The 20,096-nt window shown below is 35.6% G+C and overlaps 1 long non-coding RNA gene across 1 annotated transcript in view; it reads left to right on the top strand.

Annotated features, from left to right (window-relative positions):
- LOC112915050 (uncharacterized) overlaps positions 1 to 20,096 on the top strand; it is a 260,526-nt gene that overhangs the window by 140,101 nt on the left and 100,329 nt on the right. Inside the window, exons 5-6 of the long non-coding RNA XR_011994905.1 lie at positions 4,634 to 4,809; positions 19,872 to 19,970. This is a non-coding gene — a long non-coding RNA (uncharacterized lncRNA). The remainder of the gene's footprint in view (positions 1 to 4,633; positions 4,810 to 19,871; positions 19,971 to 20,096) is intronic.

Raw genomic sequence — 20,096 nt, 5'->3', positions numbered from 1 at the left:
AGTCCCCTTCTTCCTTAGATGTGCTATTGATTCTATAATTCTATTTCAAAGCTTTTACTTTTTTTGAAAGCCCCAAATTTAAATATTCATAGACATATCTTTATGTATCCCAATGCCTGATTTTTTAGTTGTATAGGTAAAATATCCAGATGTATTGGCATCTAGGGACTACTTTTGAGAGAAAAAAAAAAAGGAAGCTAAGCTTTCTTTTAGAAAAAAAATGCTTTTACATAGCACACAGCTGAATGCATTTTAATATGTAAGCAAAAAATTATTTTAGATAAAACTTGTTATCTAAAATAACAATACTTGTTAATAATAACAATACTTGTTATCAAATAATACTTATTTGAGAACCACACCACTACCAATTCCATATTCTTAGATTCTGAGTCATTATTTCAGCAGTTGTCCTTTTCAAAGTGTCATCAATATGTTTCTATCTGAAATGTTGTTTAACAAGTTCAAATCAGGTAACAGGAGACCAAAGTCTCAAGAGGTGCTCTTTAAACGCAATAAGTTTTTGTTTTACATTTAAGGGCGCATCTTACCTAGTTTAACTTCCTGTGGGGTAGGCTCAGTGGAGGATTAAGGAGAACACTGTTAGTCAAAGCAGTCTACTGTATTAGCTCAGCTCTCAAAACAATGAGTGGATAAGCTAGGCACCCTCTTGAGCCCAAAGAATGGGAAAGAATTGGTCCTGAGGTGCCAATGACAGTCTGCACTATGGCTTTAAAGGTGAAAGGGGCTTTACAGGTTTGTGATAGTGGCCTGTGCAGACCTGGAAGGGGAAATCCTCTCTGGGTTTAGGAACTTAACCAAGGCCAGAGATGAGCCAAGACTAGAATTCACTTTCTGCCTCCATCTCAGACTATCTTTCTCCACAGCACATTGCCTCTGGGTCACATTTATGTAACTCTTCTTTTTGGCTTTATGGAATAATTTTAGATTGCTGCTTCAGACTCTGTAAAATAATCTTTTATGACCTATATTTGTTTAAAATATGTCACATTCAGAGAGAAAGAAGCTTCATTCAGACAGAATTCTTTAAGGGGCACTATTTAACTCCCCCTACACTAATATTGACTCTAGAAATTTCCATAATTCCAAACAATCTGTTACATACTTACAATAATAACCAGAGGTGTCCATCAGCTTCAGGTTTTTTACAGGCAACTATAGCATTTGTTAAGAAAAATTAACTCTGGGACACCCGTGTGGCTCAGTGGTTGAGTGTCTGCCTTTGGCCCAGGGCATGGTCCCAGAGTCCCAGTAGAGTCCCACATCGGGCTCCCTGCAGGGAGCCTGCTTCTCCCTCTGCCTATGTCTGTGCCTCTCTCTCTCTCTCTCTCTCTCTCTCTCTCTCTCATGAATAAAGAAATAAAGTCTTAAAAAAAAACAATAAGAAAAATTAACTCCTATACTATAGTAAGGAATATATGTAGTTTATGATATGGAGCATTCTAAAATTGATGCCTTGTTTTCTAAGACCATTCTCCCTTAACTCATCAGTAAGTAGAGGAGAATAACATGTGGCCAGAGAAGGGGCAGATTTTCACTGATGTTGAAAGACTCTTTCTGTGAGTGATCCTTCCTTTGTTCCAGCTGACATCTTCCTTGAGCTATCATCTATCTACTTGCTGAATCAGGGTAGCTCAGACTAACCCAAATTTGTTTTTATGGTCTAGTCTCAAAGTACCAACTTTAAGTGCAAAAGTTGTATGTTTTGATTTCTACTGGAAGCTTTGCTTCTTTCTGATACATTCTGCAAAATGTTGCAAAGACCTGAGGCTTCAGCCCTGTTTCTCTAAGAATTCCGAGTCTCAGTTTCCTTTGCTGGCTGCCTACTCTTTTAGGTTTATTATTTCTGATGAGAATGCTGTTTTAAATCTAATTTGCCTGGAAGAGTTCCCACCAAAAATGAATCTCCCCATTGTGTAAAATGTAGCCACTGTTAGATTTCTTTTGTATGCCTCTAGCTGCAGTAGCTCAGAAGTAGCTCCAAGGAACTGATGGTTTAATCATTCTTTATCCAATATCATGTCAGTTACACTAATATAATTGTTCTTCTGTCAGAAGGCCTCCTAACATAATCCACAGGCTTTCAGCAGCTGCTTTAAAGGCAGTATCTATACAACATCATACATTTGATTAAAGACTAGGGAAATTACTATAAAACAAAAAATAATCGGCTTTATATTTTGGAATTATTTATGAGCTTATATGCCTTCCTAAGTGATTTGAGGTTAGATATAAAAGGTGGCAATGTTTAATTTAGGATACCTGGGTTAAATGAGTATAATATGGCCAAAAAAAGCCAATTCAACAATCATTTTTCAAGTATAAAATATGTGCAAGGAATCCTGGGAATTATGATGATGATCAAAACCTGATTCTTTCTCCTAAAGAATCTAAAACTGGGAAGGATGAAATGTTTTATATATATATATATATATATATATATATATATATATATATGTGTGTGTGTGTGTATATATATATATAATATATATATATATACACCTTTGGTACTTAATAGTAAAAGATAATCACTTTAGCTATATGGTGACAGGACATATAAGCAGGGAAGGGAACAGCTATATTTTATGAGGGATGCTATGAGATGTGTGTTCACAAGCCACAGCCTTTCACGTCGAGGTGGAAAAGTATGACATAGGGAGATAGGGACATTACCGTTTTTCTCCTTGGCCTTGGAGGATTTCAGGAAATACAGTGCTGTTTTGGCATGTGAATGATTTACATTCTTGGGGAGTCAGCAATAAGTGTCAAACAGAATATGGTCAGTACCATGTGGTAGCAAAGGTGATGATGTATGAGTTCAAGTGAGAACCTTCTGAAACTCCTCAGAGTGAACCAGGGGAGACTATGAAGGGATCACACTGCTAGTTAGCAGGGGTGGTTGATACAATTATCATTGCTCTTAGTGTGGTCCCTTTTTTATGCCCAAGCTAGTAAAGGCAAACAAGACCTGCTTTTTATGACTGGAAGATGAAAAGTAAGTTCCATGAGAGCAAGCACCCAGCCAGTATTGTTTATAATGGCATACCCCAAAAGGATGTTTTGAGAAATGTCAAATATTTCCACTTCAGTGATGTGCTGGGTACATGAAAATTGTAGTAGGGATAATATTAGAATGACCAGATGCAGACAGAGCATGGAGAATGGTAAATATCAGGGTAAGGAGTTGAGATTTATTCCATAGTAACTGATAACTCTTGGAGGTATTGAACTGGAAGGTGAGGTAAGAGGTCTGGGTTCCTTCAGTCTGCCACTTCTTTTAGGTTATGCCTTGTTTAACTCCTCACTGAAATATAAATAAATGAACTGAAGAAGGAATTTCAGTATTTCAGTCTTGACAAATGCATCACCTTGAGAGAGACATTCTTTTCTCAAGTCAGAAATATAAATGAAGAACTAATGTCAAATTATCTGACTTTGTCTTGTGAACAGAATATAACTCTAAAAAGAGAGTCAATCTTTCACCTATTAAATCCAAAAGGCCTCAGATACCCATGTTTTTCTAGGTATATGTCTGGAATTCGTTAAATACTAGGATGTCTTAGCCAACAAGATTGAGCTGTCTGACTACTTCTAGGATTACTGTAGTCAATCAACATCTGCAGAGAACAATTATAAAATAGCCTCCATAAGTATAGGAGGTTCCATTCTCAAAACGACTTGTCTCAAAAATTTTCAAAGAGCAAAGTAGTAAATACAACCATCATTCAAATTATATCTGTATTAAATACTCTTGTGGATAAGACAAAAATGGATTTCATGTTCTAGATTTTCCTCTTTGCCAGTTTTTTTGTTTTATGTGTTTATTTAAAATCTGAATGAGTGTTAATGAAGTTATTTATATTTATATGAAAGTGCATCAAGTTGGTGTCAGAACAATCATCTGAAATGTGAAAATTAGGGTAAATTGATCACTAAATTATATTGGTTATGGCACAGTGTCATGGGTAGAAAATGAGCTTTGAACTTCTGCCTTCCAATCTGATTTTGACCACTTATGAGCTGTGAATATTTGGGAAGTCATTTAATTTATTTGGGCTTCAGAATATCACCTATAAAATTGAGATAAAAATGCCTATTAACCAGATTTTCATAAAGAATAAATAAAATAGGGAAAATATTTTGCATATTGGCTTGCTCATAGAGACTGTAGACAAATTTAGTTGTCATTTTATACTCTTTCCATTCTACATCAGAGAGCTGTTTTGAATATTTTAAAAATGAATGCTCCTGGAGTTTCTTTTTTCTTACCAATATTTATACATTGTGTAGTTTATATTCTGCTATCACCAAATGAATTTGAAGCAGTCTACATTATTAAAAAAATGGAAGAAGCACAATTATTTTTTTAAAATTAAGTTAACATAAAGAATACCAGAAAAATAAGAAAATGAATGACAGGAATTAATGACTGAAATTCTTCACCATAGCTTTCAAAGCCATACACCACCTACAGAAAATTGATCTTTTGATACTTATTTTACATTTCAAAATATCACACATACTTTGCTCCAATCAAACAAGACCACTTAATAATCACTATCTAGCTCATCTACTTTCTTTTAAAAGATTGTATTTATTTATTAATTTTTAGAGCAAAAGAGAATGGGAGCAGGGGAAGGAGCAGAGAAGGAGTAGAGGGGAGAGAGGGAAAGGCGAACAGGATCTCAAGCAGACTTGGCTCTGGATTGAGCCCTGCACTGAGGCTCAGCTTTACTCATAATTGTCCAGACTTGGAAGCAACCAAGATATCTTCTAGTAGCTGAATGGGTAAGTAAACTGTGGCTTATTCCGGTTGTGAACCTTTGGTTTATCAAGCCTTAATAAAGGCTTATTATTATTTACATGTTAAATGCATATTATTAAGTACAAGAAGGCAGTCTTTATATAATATACATATGTAATGTTTCAAGGAAGCCACCACCAACAAAGAATCTTTGATGAGATGAATTCCTCTTTTATTACACATAGTCCAATTTTAACTTCAGGAAGATGAATGACATTATTCAGCAGTGTTGTGTCCTGATTATATTTCTTAACCTAGGTCAAAGCTTGGAGAATATTTAAGAATGGCTGGTTAGCTTGTCTCTTTGAATCACCCCATGTTCAAGTAAATTTTGACAAGACTTGGTTATTTGCCTTCAATTTGTGGTATAACTTTCTGACAAGTACCTAAAGCACAGTTATCTGCATTGCTGATTAAAGAGTGCTGTAAGCATCTTACTTACGAGATGTGCAGATGGCAGAGTTTATAAAATCTCCTGGAATGTTTGGGGCCTGCTTTGCATTCTCACCCAGATAGAAAGCCATATAATTTCCAGAAAACATAATGGTAGGATGCAGGAGGGTAGGTATGTGTCTGTGTGTGGGCAGAGGGGGTCGGTCTGGGGAGGGGGCAGGAAGAGGGGGACTATATTGGGACCTTCAAGTCTGTTCAAATATTTGTATAAAACACTCATTAGATATCTAAGAGTTTTATGCTTCAAAGTATGGAAGAGAAAATTATGTTCTAAAATACTGCTTTTATTATATAGCTTGAAAGAATACAAATTAGCAATTTATTGTTTTGACTGGTAAAGTATGACAGAGCCCCAAAGTAATGGAAAAAACAAAATAAAACAAAACAAAACCCTCCTTTATTAGTAATAGGTAAATGCATTTAGTTGGGCTGGATACTTTTTTTTTGTCTTTTTCCAGTAATGTTAGATCGGACACTTTAAAATTAGTGAAATTCCTGAACACAAAAACAAAATTTCCTTTACTTACTTCCTCCTTTCTTCTCTCCCAACCACCCTTCCATCCTTCCTTCTTTTCCTGAACTGGGCATGATACATGTCAGGCAGTCCATTTATGAATAAAATTAGGCATGACCCTTGATTTTCATTAGAGCTTATCATTTACCTCCATTTTAGACTTATCCATTTGCATTATTATTAAATGGTTTGTCCTAGTCTACTACCTCAGAGAAGGATAACAGAGCGGATGTGGGTATCCCTCTTATGGCAACAAAATCAATAGGTGAGGGCTGAGCCCTTTATTCCCACCATAATCCCTTCTATTCCCACCAATTACTTCTAGATTTCCAGAGTATCACAGGACTTGTTAATGTCCTTTGTTACTCCAGTTTCTAAGCTCCCCCACATCCTATGACCCTTTCTCTTAGGTTAACCCTTAACTGCTGAGGGAAACAAGCAGACTTAACCTGCAAATGCCCCTGGGAAGATTATTTTATTTATTATTGTATTTAAGCATAAGTTTCCTAACTAATAGGAAATGTTACCTCCTAGGGCTAAAACAGGCAAAATTCTGATTATGCATCCCAATAGTTTGGGACCTCTGCCCATCCTCCCCACCAAACATCCCAGGTGCACAGCAAGGGTGTCTCTTCTGTTTTCCTCTATCTCATTTGGGCCTGAAATATGTATAGTAAATTGTTCCTGATTCATGTTCTGAAATCCCAAAGCCTTTTCCTATGAATGCAGGATCTATACTGTCACCTCCGCATTTCTAGGGCCTACTTTCTGCTACTGTTGATGCAAGGCCAACTATAGATTTTTTTGCAGAGTCAAATTCTGTGCAATTCCCCTGTTTAAGGCATTTTAAATGTTTACATAATAGCTGATATCTCACACCTTTTTAAGAGAGAAGATAGTGGGAGGTAGAAATAGAAGCTAGTGTCCCTCAATCAGGGACTTCATAACTAATGAAGTGAAAGGGCACCTGCATAACTCTGTGTATAAGCGTCCCATCTTGATTTCAGTTCAGGTCCTGATCTCAGGGTCTTGCTTGGGATGGAGACCTGCATGAGGCTCCATGATCAAAAAGAAGTCTGCTTGAGGATTTCTTTCATCTCTCTCTGCTCCTCCTCCCCTTCCTAAATAAATAAATAAATAAATAAATAAATAAATAAATAAATCTGAAAAAAAGAACTAATGAAGTGAATGTTTTTTTTAATGCCTGAACTCAGAAAAAAGGGATTATTTTTAGGTAGAAACTTGATTTATTTGGAAAAATATCTTTAAAGGTGCTTAAGGAAAAAAAAATGTTTCCAGTAAGTATGGAGTAATCAAAACAAATCCTCTCATCAAGGAAACACTAGAAAATGTAGAGGGAAAAATGAACAAAATAATCTGAATGAAGGTTCAGAAGAACTAAACAATTATTGAAGATCCAATTTGAGATCAGGGGAATATAGAGATATATACAGGTTAAATTGATATTTGGAGTACTTGTCCACTGAGGGTATTTGTGGATTCTGAAAGAGTTGCTGCAAGTCTGGGAAGCTAATGGTATTATTGAATGGCTCATGGGGATAAGGATGAAAAGTGGGGTATGGGATCCAAGAAGGTGGTACAGCATCAGTAAAAAGTATGTGCTCCGTGAAGACTGGCTAGGAAGTCATCTGTCCTTCATAGAGATGAAAATCTACCTTCAAATCACTTCAGTTTCAAAAATCATATTAAAGAGATTATAGATTTCTAGAGTCAGACATCTGACAGAAAGAAAATCCTATCTTTTCTGGAGAAAGAATGCATCATTTTTGGCTTCTAGTTATTATTTTTATATATCAGGATATTTCCAGCTCTCAGAACAAGTTGACTAAACACAAAGGGATTGAATAGCATGTGCCAGAATGAGCATAAGAGAGACTTAAGGCTTTTGTAGTTGTCAGATACAGATTTTAAATGAAAATTGCTTGAAATATTGAAGGAGATGAATAGGATTAGTGAGAATTTAAGAAGAGAATTGGAAGCTAAAGAAAAGATACTTAAAACAAAAATTATAGAAATTTTAAAACATTATAGTTAAAATGAACTATAGAGATGAGTTTAGCAGTTTATCAGATCTAAATGAAAAGGAAACAAAAGAGCTGGAAGGAAAAGTAAAATAAAATGTACAGAATGAATTTCAGAAAAGAAAAAAAAAGGGAAAATATATTCTGTAAGGCAAAAACAGAACCACACATAAACAGCCACCTGATTTATGACCAAAGTCAAAATGCAGTGCAAAGGAAAGTTTGGTCGTTCCAGTAAATGGTACTAATACCCACTCCACACAACTCAATTCTAGATGAAGAATAAAAGTAAATGTCAAAGGTAAAAGAAAACATTTTAAACAGTCTTTAAAAAATAAGGACTATCTTATAAACTTCAGGTAGCCATGCGTTTCTTAAATAGTAAACGATAACTCTAAATACAAAGAAAGATTGATAAATTTGACTACATTAAAACTAAAAATCTTTTTGTCAAATCTTTAAAAAAAGAAAATTACAGAATGGGAGAAAATATTTTTAAAACATATGTCTTAACAAATGACTCCCATTCTGAGTGTATAAAGAACTTTTACAGATGAATTTAAAAGGTAATTGAATAGAATACAAAATTCGTATAGTCCTTAAAGAGACACTTCACAATAAAGTAAATTAAAGTAATAATAAGCAAATGAAAATTGATTAATTTGATTAGTCTTTAGAGAAGTGCAAATTATAACCAAAACGATATATGACTTTACACTCACCCAGAAGGGCTAAGATGAAAAGGATACAATACTGATTTTTTGACAAAGATGATGAGCAATTGGAAATCTGATTCACTATGAGAATGCAATTTGGAATAGATGCTTTGAAAAATAGTTTTGATGTTTGTATTTATGGTGCACCTATGCATAGCCTATGATTTAACCTTCTATTTCTAGATATATATTCAACAGAAATGCATCTATATACCAAATATATATTTTATATACCAAATATATATAATATATATATCAAAAAACATACAAAGATACATATAATATCATTCCTAACAGCCAAAAATTAAAAAAAAAACAGGGAAAAAATATCAATGTTTGTAGCATCACTATTGTTAATGCCTAAATATGAGAGACAGTCCAAATGTCCATAAATAGTAATTTGTCTAAAAAATTATGATATATTCATTTAACAATGTACTATCATTGAATGAAAATGAGCAAACTATAACTACAAATAGCAGGTTGAATAAATCTTACAAATAGATCTAGGGGAAAGATGCCAGGAACAAAGAAATACATACTGTATCATTCCATTCATATAAATCTTAAGAACAGGCAAAAATTGTTTTAGAAATCATGATAGTGCCTGGAATGGAGCTCAGTAGTAGCTTCTGAGGTGCTGCTTGTGTTTTACTTTTTGTTCTGTTGGCATGTTTTATGAATGTGTTGAATTTGTAAATATCCATAGCACTGTACACTGGTAAATTATTTTCTTTTCTATAGATATGATATAATTTTGTTTACTCAATAACAGTTACTATTTAAAACAGCATCAAAGAAAATCAAATAGGGATCTGTGGGTGGCAGCAGTTTAGCGCCTGCCTTTGGCCCAGGGCGCGATCCTGGACACCCTGGATCGAATCCCACATTGGGCTCCCGGTGCATGGAGCCTGCTTCTCCCTCTGCCTATGTCTCTGCCTCTCTCTCTCTCTCTCTCTCTCTGTCTATCATAAATAATAAATAAAAATTTAAAAAAAAGAATATCAAATAACTAATACTAACTTTAACAAAAGCATGCAAGTCGTTTTCACTGAAAACTACAAAATAATATTGATAGGAATTGAAGAGGAATTGAAGAGAAAAATAAATGGAGGGGCATACCATGTTCATGGTTTGAATGATTCAGCATTGTAGAAATATCTGTTTTACTCAAGTTGATATTAAAATTTAATGTAACTGCAGGAAAAATCCCAATAAATTTTTATATGAAACAAGACAAACATGTTCTAAATTTATGGAGGAAAAAAATTAGCCAATGCCCTCTTACATAATAACAACAATGATGAAGGACTTGCTTTAACAATTATTAAGACTGTCAAAAATGATAAGCTGAAGCATATTAAAATGTTTAAGATTTTGTTTGAGCAAAATCGATTTGAATAAGGCAACATCCAAAGTGACAGATAAAAAGAAGCTCCAAGGAACTGTACAAAATGAAAGATTTTCACAAGCAGAGCAAGAACAAGGAAGATGCTTGCTTGGCAAAAAGTCAGGTTGGTTATTGCAATATTACTTTCTTTTAGGGGTGGGAGGGTTCTATCAGGCAGATTACCTAACTACTGCTGATCAGGTGATTCCTGATTAACTGGTTTAAGATTCCATTTCTGAAACTATAGAGCTGAAATTATAATTAAGTCTCAATTTGGTGATGTGGGGCTTACCATACATAGATAACTCCATTTGAGTCCTCTTATTTTTAAGAGTTAAAAAGTTATAGTAAATCAGTATACTGGTGCGAAAATATGTAAACTGCCAAAAAAACCCCATAAAATCCAAAAACAGAACCACACATATGTGAACACTTAATTTGTTACAGAGCTAACATTACATATCTCATTTCAAGAAATAAGTTTCTAAGGGCACCTGGATGGCTCAGTAGTGGAGAATCTGCCTTCAGCTCAGGTCATGATCCTGGGGTCCTGGGATCGAGTCACACATCAGGATCCCCACAGGGAGCCCTCTCCTCCCTCTGCCTGTGTCTCTGTCTCTTTCTGTGCCTTTCATGAATAAATAAAATCTTTAAAAAAAAAAAGAAATAAGTTTCTGGAGCATTTAGATATCTGTATTTTTAAAAATTAGCATAGCACTGACAAATTTATTTCAGGTATTTTTAGGTTTCTAAATGTGAAAAGCAAAATAATCATGCTTCCTTAGAAAGATATCACACTATTTAAAATGCCTTAGAGGGAAAATTTCTGAAATAAGATACTGTGATATTGTGGTTATAATAAGAAATATATATTTGGTCTTCCTCTAGTTCCTGGCACACAGCTCCTCAAACCCTTGTAATTTCCTAAGTAATTAGAGCAATGGGGATATCTTTTGTTATATAATATATTGTTTTGTCCTTAGTTCTTGAAATGGCTTCAGAGATAAAGGTGAAAGGAGCATCTTTTGTTATTCATAACAAGCCCCTCTCAACCACACCTGAGTTTATGTTATTGAGATGACTTTTGGAAAGCTTCCAAGAACTAGGGCTCAGTGCCAGAGGAAACACACATAATTAGAGGATTAGAAGTTTCAGTTCAAACCCTCCCCTCCCCACCTCCCAAGAAGGGAGAGGATTTGGAGACTGTTCAATCACCAATGGCCAATGATTTACTCTATCATACCTATGTAATAAAACCTCCATAAAAAATCCCAAAAGATGGTTTTAGTGAGCTTCTAGGTTGGTGAACACATGGAAGTGCTGGGAAAGTGATCTGCTCAAAGAATTCATAGAAGCTCCATACTCCTTCCCACATACCTTGCCCTATGCATTTCTTCTGTCTGGCAATTCCTGAGTTACGTCCTTTTATAAAAAAAAACAGTAATTAGTAAGCAAAATGTTTCCCTGAGTTTTTGGAGCCATTGTAACAAATTAATCCAACCTAAGGAGTGGATTGTGTGGACCTCCGATCCATAGCCAGTGGGTCAGAAGCACAGGTATCACCCAGGACTAGCAATTGGCATGTGAAGTGGGGGTAAGGGCAATTTTGTAGGACTGAATCCTTAATGTGTGGGATATGACACTCTCTCCAAGGGAGAGAGTCAGAATTCAATTCTAGGACACCAGCTGGTGTTGTCAATGTGAGAACTCCCCTCCCCCATATACACCTGGTCACTGAAGAACTTTTCAGGGCAATCAAGTGTAGTGTAAAGGGAATCAGTAGTATATTTTTCCTTTACAAGTACAAAAGGAATAACAAAAGCAAACAAACATTTTGGGGGCATTTTGGGGTCAGTTAAGCATCCAACTCTTGGTTTCAGCTCAGGTGGTGATCTCAGGCTCTTGTGATGAAGCCCCGAGTGGAGCCACATGGCTCAACGTGGAGTCTGCTTGAAATTCTTTCTCCCTCACCTGCTGCTCTCCCACCCCCTGTGCACTCTCTTTCTCTCTCAAAATAAATAAATAAATCTTAAAAAAAATAAAACATTTTAAATTGTTAAACTAGGGGCTCCAGTTTAGTAAAGATATTATTTACAAAGGAAAAAAGGTAAACCTAAAAATTGGAAAAGTATTACAATGCATATAGCTTTCAAGGATCTCGCATTCAGAATACACAAAGAACTTCTACATATCAATAAGAAGAGGAAAGAGCCAAATGGAAAAATACACATGTTTTGAAGAGAATTTAGTCAAGAAAAGAGAAGATAGTCAAATAAACACGTGAAAAGGAACTCAATTTCTTTAGTAATCAAGAAAATGCAAATTAAAGATAGTCAAACACAAGAAAAGGAAAATAAATAAGCCTGTGAAAAGGAACTCAATTTCTTTAGTAATCAAAAAAATGCAAATTAAAGCCATAATGAAATATGGTTACAAACACCCCCAAAGACTGAATTTAAAGTGCAACAATTCCAAATGTTGACAAAAGTAGAGCCACTTAATATGAGTAAAATTTGAGAGATTTAATCTTCTATATTGCCCGTTAAAGACGAAAAATATATTCTGTCCAAATGCCAATTTGTTCTTGAGTCTAATGACTAAGCTACTCTTTTAGGGGTTTATAGACCCAATTCCAGTGTGGTAGGATGTGTTCTTCTACACACAACACCAGAAAATTCTCAAACACCAGCAGGGCATTCAAGAATTCATCTGAATTCTGACACTGTCTATCCAGAGATAGCATTAGATTACAGGTTAGGGGTTCAGTCTTACAAGACTGCCCTGCTTCCCACTTCAGAATCCAGTCACAAACCCCAGGTTGTTCCCTGTGTTTCTAATTGGCTACAAAGACATCCTCCTTAGGTTTGATTAATTTTTTAGAGAGGCTCACAGAACTCACTCAACATTTACTTAATGTTTACCAGTTTATTAAGGATATGATAAAGGATACAAATCAATAACCAGATGAAGAGGTGTGTTGAGAGAGGTCCTGAACAAAGGAACTTTTATCTGTGGAGCTTGGGCAGAGCTCAGTGGTGGGTGGAAGGGTTCTGGTTCGCCAAGTGTAGAAGCTCTCTGAAAAAAAGATCAAGAAGCTGTTCTTGGGTTTCTATGAAGGCTTCATTATATAGTCATGATTGACTGAGTCATTGGCCATTGGCTGATTCAATCTTCAGCCCTTTCTCCTCCTCAGAGTTGGGGGTGGGGGGCTGAGGAATGAAAGGTTCCATTCCTTTAAATACATGGTTGGTTCTTTTGGCAACTAGCTCCGCCCTTGAGTAGGATTCAAAATTCATCTTCATTAGGGATCCTGAGTAGCTCAGTCAGTTGAGCCTCTGACTCTTGATTTCAGGTAAGGTCATGATCTCAGGGCCCTGGGATCAAGACCTACCTTAGGCTCCATTTTCAGTGGGGAATCTGCTATCCCTTCCCCTCTCTCCCTCCCCCTCCCCCACTTTTTTCCCTTTCTTTCTCTCTCAAGTAAGTAAATAAACCTTTATTTATTTATTTTTTAAGTCACTTTCTGGGTGTGCCTGGGTGGCTCAGTCAGTGAAGCATCTGACTCCAGCTCAGATCATGATCTCAGGGTCCTGGGATTGAGCCCCACATTGGGCTCCCTGCTCAGCAGAGAGTCTGCTTCTCACTCTCCCTCTGCTGCTCCCACCGCTTGTGTACTCTATCTCTTTCTCTGTCAGATAAATAAATAAAATCTTGGGGCCCTGAATGGCTCAGTCAGTTAAGCATCTGCCTTTGGCTCAGGTCATGATCCCAAGGTCCCGGGAGCAAGCCCTGCATCTCTCTCTATCAAATAAATAAATAAAATGCTTTAAAAAATTATTTTCCTTAATAATAAGACATTCATCTCACTTTTATGGCTCTGAAGCATTTTCAAGAACTGTGGATAAAAATCACGTATATCTGAGAAACATGTATTTGGTCATGTGAATGGCCAAATATATATTTCTTATAAATCATTATGTTGCAGCCATATTTCAACAGTTTTCTATCAGATGTCTTTTCTATTGACACAGGATATTTATTTCATAACCATGATTGTTATTGCATCTAAATTCTGTGCAAGTGTTCTCTTACTGACATCTCTAAGTTTATTTGATTATTTTTATTCAGTTGCTCCTTACTGAATCCCATTAGACTTCTCAAAACTAAAGACCCGTTCATTTCTGGATTGCTCCATAATGTTTTTAGTCTGACAGTTTGTTGTTACATAGTTAGCTAAAAGGCATAACCTCATAATAATTTGTGTATAGTGGAGAAATTTTGACTTAACCTTCTTATCCTCACAATTTAACTAGTCAGTAACAATTAACAATCAGAATATTGGATGTCCATATCCTTTTTCTTCCTTAAAGATGGGTAGAAGGAAAGCAAAGGGATTATCTAGTAGTCGATGACATTGATTTTTCAGTAGAGATATAAATGTGGTTTCCTCTAGACTTATCTTATGGACAACCATTTAGCATTGTTATTGCATGGTACTAGTTTGAATCAACTAACATTTATTAACTGGCAATTTTTGCGACTTTTAAAATAACAATGATGGCAGTTTTGTCCTTCTCTTCCAGGAAGACACATGAAAGTATATAAAGAGAATGAGAGAGGGTAATAAAAATGGAATCTCCAAAGAAACTAGGGAAAGATGTGATCTATTCATTAATTATACAAAATGCTATAAAGTTTTATTAAAATGGTTATTGAATGCCTTCTGTGCTCTAGGTGCTATCACAGTGTTGGGACATACAGCAGGAAAAAAAATATATGCAAAACATGTGAAAGGGCTGCTAAATTTAGTGACTACCAGAAAGAAAAGTGGAAGGTTTTTCAGAAGGAATGTCCATGGTTGAAGATTTCAGAAAAAAGTTGGCTCATTCACCAAATAAAGTAGCTTAAACTTAGACTGAGGGTCATATCTGACAACTCATTGTTTGGATCCAGGTTGGCCTGAAGACTTAGAAAGCAAGCGAAGATTGAGCTAAATGCAGAATCACGCACGTACAGGGAAATCATATCTCCAGGAAACTGCCTGTCAGGCAGGATGGAAGAGAGGAACAATGCATGGTGAGCATTCTTGCAGTGCCAGTCTCAGCTGGTTCAGAGAATAAAAGCTAAATAATTTATACATACAATTCTGAATTACATAGAGAATTATTGATAGCTATGAACATGGTGCTGGCTCTACCATTATATAAACAACCTGAAAATTGTTGGTTTCGGAAGATGTACCTGTTTGAAAAACTAGTCATAATCATCAAGGAACAATTTAGAATCTCAGGAATGGGTTGCCACAGTGGCCAGAGCTGTTTCTAGTTTTCTAAAGCAACAGTGAGGATGGTTCTAGTCATAACTCTGGTGTCAAGTATCAATGAGATCAAGAGGAGCAGCAGTAATATCCTTGCTGAGAGATGTCAGCCCTGGTGTCTTCACAGGAGCAGTTGCACACGTGATTTTTGAAGCTATTCCTAGCGGTATAACTCATCCCCACTCCATTCCTCCCTGAGCTCTATGAGCCATTCAATGGGCTTTAATACATTCTGTTTCTCTTAAATTAGATAGAAGTAGGCCCTGGTTGCATACTAATAGTGTGCAAGATAAATTACATAGTAAAGGGGAAGGAGGAAGGGGGAGAGGGAAGGTGGGTGTATGGGGGAGAGGAAGAGAAGAGAGTAGAGAATTTACTGAAGGCCCCCTGTACGGTGATAATAGTTTAGATTTCTGTATGCTTATTTTTCTGTTTTTTGAACTTACATCTATGATTTAATTCTCAACACAGGAGTGTGAAACATTGGTGTCTTAATTTTACAAATGAGTAAAATAACTCAGTGTCACACTATTAAAAAGAGCTTGGTTGGGCTTTTAGGGTAAATATGAACAAGTCCCAAATTCTTGACCTATCTTTGCTTGTACCAATGGAGTAAGTAGGACTAGAAGAAAATATACACACACATGCACAAACATACACTGCTTAGTTACACTTAAAATTTAGCACCTCAGTTGCACCCCTAATGGTGGGAGCAATTCTGATTTACAGTGAATAAATCATAATTTATTTAAATAATTCCATACTGTCAGACCTATATGTTGTTTCCATCGATAAAAAATTGCTGTTATAGGTTATTTTGGTAGCTAAATGTTTACCCCATCCATAATTATTTCCCTTGACTAATTTGTTTTTTTAAAGTAGAATTCTGATTCCAGATGAAGGACTGGCTCATATTAGACTAACTTTACTGCCGTTACAATGATTAAAGCTGAACGAGATATAAAATACAACTGTTTGGAGGCATTGGAATACAACCAAAGTAGTTTGGGGAAAGAGAAACTGCAACCATTATAAGAAGGAAAGAACAGAAGGTGAGCTCCACATTTAGCTGGCTTTACTCCTGCGGGTTTTTTTACTGCTATGTGAGGGAATAGAGTCCAGGCAGGGGAAAAAAAAAATCTCACAGGACTGAGGAGACAGAAATCAGAGATTGAGACTGACAGGTTGCAATTTGGGTGGCAATATCCCAAAAAAGGGAGGCTTCAAAGGAGTACCCCAATCTCCTACTGATTCTCTTCAAGATGTTAATGGACTCCTCACTATTCATGCAAGAAAAGCCAATGGAAAGCAGCACCTGGGAGGAAAAAAATAGAAGGTGTGTGTTTGTGTGTGTGTGTGTGTGTGTGTGTGCAGATTTCAATATCTGCCTGCTGCTAAGAGAAAAGATTGAAGTCACTAAATCAGAAGAACTTACTAAATACCCAAATCAGAAGAACTTACTAAATACCCAGGGCTTTTCACTGAGCTACCAAAAGGGTAATGGCAGGATTATAGCACAATGGAAACAATCTTTAAAGAGAAAAAAAAGTAACTAAAATCAACTCATGAAAGAATTAAAGTGATCTTTTGATATCCTAACTATGATCCACCAAAAAACTAAAAATTAAATTGATCTTCTTTAGAAAGAAGATTACATTATCTGTAGGCTATAAAATTTATTACTATACCATTTCTGATATTAAATTAAAAATGGAAGGCATGCTAAGATACAGGACCAATGGAACAAAACCAAGAGAAAAACAGGCCATTAAAGTAGAGGCATGAGTGAATCAGATGATGGAGTTACCAGAGACTTTTAAATAAGACAATTTAATTAATTCAAGAAAATAGAGGGGCAAGTGGGAAATTTCAGTAGACACCTAGATCACACACACACACACACACACACACAGAAACCATACAACACACAACCTGTCAAATGGAAATTCCACTCTTTTTTTTTAAAGATTTTATTTATTTATTTGCCACAGAGAGAAAGAGAGAGAGAGAGCACAAGTAGGGGGAGCAGCAGAGGGAGAGGGAGAAGCAGGCTCCCCGCTGAGCAGAGAGCCCAATGTGGGACTTGATCCCAGGACCCTGAGATCATGACCTGAGCTGAAGGCAGTCAGCTTCACTGACTGAGCCACCCAGGCATCCCAAATTCTATAACTTTTAAATAAAATGGCTAGTATGAAGAATTTATTGATTAGCAGCAGGGTAGAAATAGCAAAAAGACAAAAAGGATGAATAAATCAGATCATAGAGCTGTGGAGAGTATTCAGAACAATGCACAGGGAGAAAAAGCATACGGACAAAAGCATGAGAGACTTATAGGATAGAAGGAAAAATGCTTAACGTGTTATAAGCACTGGGGTGTGTTAACGTGCTAATCAAAGGGGTGATAGTTAAAGAAATAGTGACTAAGAATTTCCTAGATGTGAAGAAATAGATAATCAAGCCACGGGTTCAAGGTCTGGATACTCCACACAGTATAAATAGAAAACCACAGTTAGGAACATTATAGCCACACTGCTTAAAACCCAAAGATATAGTGAAATTTTAAAAAGGAACTAGAGGGAGAAAGAAAGAAAGTTCAAGAAGTACAATGACAGGGTCAAACAGTTTATAAGTTTATTTGTCTGTTTTAGATTTGGATGTAAACTCTCAATCTACTCTTCAGAAATTCCGCAGCTTTTCCCCACACCCTTGGAAATAGTGTCACAAATTTCGGTCTTTACTTGGATATTCTAAATAGCAGAATCCTTAAACCTCTTTAATATTTAACCTGTTGTGGCTTCTGAATGATGAATGGGGCTGCAGGCAATTTTGGAGAGGTTCAGCCTTTCTTATAGAAACTTTTTGTGTTGATTTTGGCCTTTTGGGGGGCTTTTTACTAAAAGTGCTGTTTATAATGTAGGTGTTACTAAAATAGTGTTCCCATGCAGATTTATCCCAGATTATACCTACACATATGTACATAAAGTTGATTTAATGTGTTTCCATATCCACTCTTTTCAATCACAAAGAACAAAATTGTAGGGGCTCTTAGTGTTTATACTGCTTCTACATTTTCTCTTTTTGTTCTTAAACTGAAGTTATACTCACTCGTACAAAGGTTTATACATTTATTAATTTTCTAAGTAATCTTGATTTTATTGCAGCTCTTGGTTTCATAACATGCCTTCAGGTGTCCTTGAAAGAAGTGCTTTCATCTCTGTGGATTCAAATGCCTTCCTTTGGCTTCCATGGGCAGCAATTATGGTGTCCTGTATCATCTAGTCTCTTTACACAGTGATCCCTATGAAGCTGAGATGCAAAGATTCTACCCCAGTGATTTAGGTCTGGCCTCATTCCAAGCCTTAATTGATGGAGACTTTGTCCTGTACTTAGTATTCAGTATAGAGCAAAGCATTTCTCATGAAATGGTTCCAGCGAATGAAAATGACCTAGTTGTTGCAAGCCTCCCAGCAAAGTGGAATTACCTTCTGGACCAGGCCTGAGGCTCAGTGCCATGCTGACCAATTTCTCTTGCCAAGTAATTTCCTAAGATACAAACTAGACTCATTTTGAAAATATAAAACTCTATTAAATATATACAAGAAAGTAAAAAGACAAGATACAAAATGTTATGAGCACACATTAGAATTATAAACAAAAAAAAAATTAATAAAAGTGTATGAAGAAAGCCTAGAAGGAACTCCACCAAAAAAATAACAATGGTACTTTGAGTACTAAAATAATAGGAAATTAATTTTCTTTTCACCATTTTACATAATTTCTGGATTGTAGTTATATTACCTTTATAATTAAACAATAAATTTCCTTTAAAAATGATGTTAAAATAACTCTCTGATAAAAATTTTGACAACCTACTTTTATAACCTCCTCTCCTTAGCAATAGAACTGGGATTATAACGCTGGAATTCATAACTAAGATCATAACATGTTAATAACCCAACTGGAGTTCTTAACATTATGGTTTGCTTATTTTGTAATACATTTCTTTTTAGCACCTGTACAATTCAAACCTTTTAATTACATTTTGCATGACTGTCAGGCAAAATAATTGTGAGCAATTTTTCGTATATGCATTTTTCTGAAGCTTGACGTATTATAGCAATCCAAATGTAGGGGGAACACTGCATTTAACCAAGCAAGGAGACAAAGCAGTAATTGTGATTTCACTCTAGGTCATCAAGAATGGAATTTTTGAGTCATCTTTTTAATCTTACAGATGCCTTAGTCGCCAAAATAAGATTATTAAAAGTATGGGAAGACCTTATTTACTCTCTAGCAAATTTTCTAGACTACAAATAGAAAAAAATATGAAAATTAAAAACTAATGTGAAATATTGTTTTGCATAAGTCTTATTTGACTACAAAATAGGTTTGGAAATAGAATCAATGATTTTTATATGCATTTAATCTTTCTTCTTCCTGATACTGTTCTTTGATATTAACTCTACATAGTTTGAATTTCTATAGAAAATATCCACATCACTTTAAATTAACATAACTTTTATCCTTACCTGCATTACTGGAGAACTATCTTATCTTGAGGCTAACTAAATTTATTTTAGAAATAAATTGTATAATAATATTTCTTTCTTAAAGGTGCTGAGATCAGGAACCACGAGAACACCTCCCATGGAGATATGACAGTTATGTGATTACAGGTACATCAAGGCTGACTTCTTTCTATGTTTTTTTATGGTAAGTTCTGAAGAACATTCATTTTGCTCTCTTAGCAAATTTATATCAGTTTTCAAGCTTACCTTGAACCTCATAGTATGCATGTCAATGAAGGCTTTTCTTACCTGGGTTGAGATGGCAAGGGAC

The sequence above is a fragment of the Vulpes vulpes genome, chromosome 10 (genome assembly GCF_048418805.1).
Source record: "Vulpes vulpes isolate BD-2025 chromosome 10, VulVul3, whole genome shotgun sequence".
NCBI lineage: Eukaryota > Metazoa > Chordata > Mammalia > Carnivora > Canidae > Vulpes > Vulpes vulpes.
Note: the sequence above shows the minus strand (reverse complement) of the source record. Positions and strands in the feature narration are given on the sequence as shown.